Raw genomic sequence first — 3,430 nt, forward strand, 5'->3', positions numbered from 1 at the left:
TTTCCTGTGAGGGCACTTGAACTGAGGAAGTCATGATCAGTTGGTCATCGGAGCCAAATGTTAGTTTTTCATATGGATACCACATGCTGCTGTAGCGGTTTAAGAGAACCCATAGGTGAGAAATGGAAGAAAAGATAAACTATGGCAAGTACAAGTGAAGGGCCCTGGGAATTTGCTGTTTTGATGGCGCCTCACAATTTTTATTCTTTATGTTGTTTGTCCATGGAGAGTCGTGGCAAGAGCATCCTGACCCTAGTGATGTACCTAGTCTCTGAAGCTGATAAGGGGGTGGGTAAGGCACATACCAAGATTTTTGTACCCAATAAGCTGTGAGTTAAGGTGAGAGAGCAGAGGAAAAAAACTTATGTTATCTTTTAATGGCTGTCAGGTCATGAGTTAAGGCTCGGGTATGTATTTGCCCTTTGTCCCTATGGTGGTCTGTCTCAGATATACAGCTGACCACATGACCCAGGGATACCCATGTGTCACCATAGATACCAGATAAAGGACAGCCTCAAGGATTACCTTGAGATTCTGTTCATTTGCTGCACAATAACTTCAGCCATGTCCTCTGTCCCCCATGTTCCCAGCCCTCTCTGTTCCATTGCACTCAGCCAGATCTGTCCTTTAATAGTTGCCTGTTGATATGCTCTTTTGCTGGGAAAGGTTTGCATCAAGCCTGTAACTGTGTCCACATAAGTCAATGCACATTTGATCCCTTCTGATAACAGGAGAGGGCCAATGTATTCTATCTGCCATTGCTGAAGAGAGACCTCACTTCTTTTGATATGTTCCTTGGTGGCATCCAGTCACTACTGGCATACAGCAACAACATCAGACATCTTTATGGGCAGTCCCTAGAATATCACAGCTGCCCACCTAGTCTTTTGACCTTCATGCTTTAATCTATAATATAGCAAAGTGGCAATTTCTTCTCCAGGGGCTTCCCCCAGCCATCTTATCTTTGCCAGTTGGTCAGCCTCATTAGTTCCTAGAAATTGAAGAAGGCAATGGACACTTCCATGGTTCTTTGTGACAACTTTGTTTTTGACACATCCAGTATCTTCCTACAGTTCTTTCCCCATAAAGCCTTGCCATTAATTATCTACTGTTGTTGCTATTGGGGTATCTTGCATGAATATGTAAGGACACAGCAAGAAAGCAATCATCTGCAAACCTGAAAAGAGCTGAATTTTCCAACATCTTAATCTTGAACTTCTAGCCTCCAGAACTGTGAGGACCTAAGCTTTTGTTGTTTAGACTGCCCATTCTGGGATATTTTGTTATGGCTGCCCTAGTTGTCTGATACAGACATTTTGCAAGATCATTTGTCAATTTCATTTTTTAAAAATTAAATATGGTTTTACCATATGATACAGCAATCATACTCTTATGAATTTACCCTCTTGAACTGAAAATTTATGTTCATGAAGAAACCTACATATGAATGCTTATAGGAGATTTATTCATAATTTCCTAAAATTTTAAAACAACCAGGATGCCATTCAACATGTGAATGGATAAAAGTGTGTGTGTGTGGGGGGATCTCTGTACTATATCCATACAGTGGAATATTATTATGGGCTATCAAGGTCCTAAAAGGTCTAGAGTTTCCTTCCATGCATACTCCTAAATAAAAGAAGCCTGACTAAAAAGGCTATGCAGTATATGACTACAATTGGCATTCTAGAAAAGACTATAGATAACTAGATTGCCACAGATTAGGTCCAAGAAGGTCCTCAAAAGAGGCACAAGTAAAGATTTATTCAGGAAAGCAAAGAATAGAGCAGCATACACACTCAAAGGGAGAAGGGCACTCAAGAGTGAAATGGACTTTGGAGGTCTCAGACTTTTCTTTTAAAGGAAATCTTGTGAAGGGTGACCATGAGAAGGATAAGGGGCGGCATCGGCCTAAAGAGCTGGTATTTTAGTCAGCTCTTTCACCCCCGTAACTAATAGATCTGACCAGAACAATTGTAGGGGAGGAAAAGATTCTTTGGAGGCTCATGGTTTCAGAGGTCTCAGTCCATAGACAGCCAAATCCATTCCTCAGGGCTCCAGTGAGGCTAAACGTCATGGTGGAAGAGCATGGCAGAGGGGAACAGCTCATATGGTGATAAGGAAGCAGAGAGGCTCCACTTGTCAGATACAAAATATGTACCCCAAAACCAGGCCCCCAGTGCCCACCACCTCCAGCCACACCCCACCACCCTGCCAGTTAATCCATGGCAGGGGATTAATTCACTGTTGGGGTAAGACTCACAACCCAACCATTTCTCCTTTGAACCTTCTTGCATTGCCTCACACGTGAGATTTTGGGGGACACCTCACACCCAAACCATAACAGCTGGATTTCTTTGATCATGGAACAAAGCAGGTCACAAAGGTCTGATTCTCAGAATCTTCATGTTGATGTTATCTACTTAATATATAGCATTTGAACCCTACCCATATTGTGAGAGTCTCACAGTATCTTTCTCTAGGCTTCTTTTAGTTAGTCTGAACACACATTCTATAAATTAACAAAGTATATAGTCACTAATTTTTTAATATTTATTTTTTAGTTGTAGTTGGACACAATACCTTTATTTTATTTATTTATTTTTATGTGATTCTGAGGATTGAACCCAGGGCCTCTCACTGCTAGGTGAGCGCTCCACCACTGAGCCACAACCCCAGCCCCCTAGGCACTAATTATTGGAGACAGTAAAACCTAGGTAAAGACCATTCCCTATAGTATTCAGCCAATGATGAACCAGGGGAGGGATCTTTCCCTCTAGGGAATAAAACACTGGTTGTACCCAATCTGTGTGCCCCTGACTACCAGACACCCAATCTTGCAAGACCATCATTAAAGCCTCACTTTTTGCTGTACATTGTGTCTCTTAGTCCATTCTTTGGGTTTGGACAGGTAAGTGTGTTTCTTACAGCAAGAAAAGACAAATCTCCTGTGCGGAATTCCAAATATATTAGGTAGATACTCTATGAAGGAGGGGAAGGGAAGTATAACTCCTTAAATATGGGCTGTGCACAATGACTTCCTTTCAAAGGTACAATATGGACAATGCAGGGGAGTAACTTAACAGCAGAGAAATTTGAGGAACACTATTTCAACCAGATGATCACATCACTTTGGTGGTATGTATGTATCCTTAATATGATGTAATAACAATGGAACTCTTCATCTGTGATCTTCCTCCCCCATCAAAAAAATTCATAACTTATTGAGGAAAACCCGTAATCATGAGAAAATCATCTAATAAGTTCTAGCAGAAAGATATCCTACAATATGCCTGACCTGACTCCTCAAAACTGTTAATATAGTGCTCCCTTTGACAGCACATATACTAAAATTGGAACAATATAGAGAAGATTAGTATTGGCCCCTGCACAAGATGACACACAAATTCATGAAGTGTTCTATATTAAA

At 41.1% G+C, this 3,430-nt stretch overlaps 1 non-coding gene across 1 annotated transcript; it reads left to right on the plus strand.

Moving 5' to 3' along the window:
• The first annotated feature begins 3,323 nt into the window (after window positions 1–3,323).
• On the plus strand, window positions 3,324–3,430 carry LOC124095046 (U6 spliceosomal RNA). The gene has a single exon (XR_006852405.1). It is a non-coding gene; the product is annotated as a U6 spliceosomal RNA (small nuclear RNA).

The sequence above is a fragment of the Marmota monax genome, unplaced genomic scaffold (assembly GCF_021218885.2).
Source record: "Marmota monax isolate L192 unplaced genomic scaffold, Marmota_monax_Labrador192_F-V1.1 WCK01_AAM20220418_F8-fsc00101, whole genome shotgun sequence".
Taxonomy (NCBI): domain Eukaryota; kingdom Metazoa; phylum Chordata; class Mammalia; order Rodentia; family Sciuridae; genus Marmota; species Marmota monax.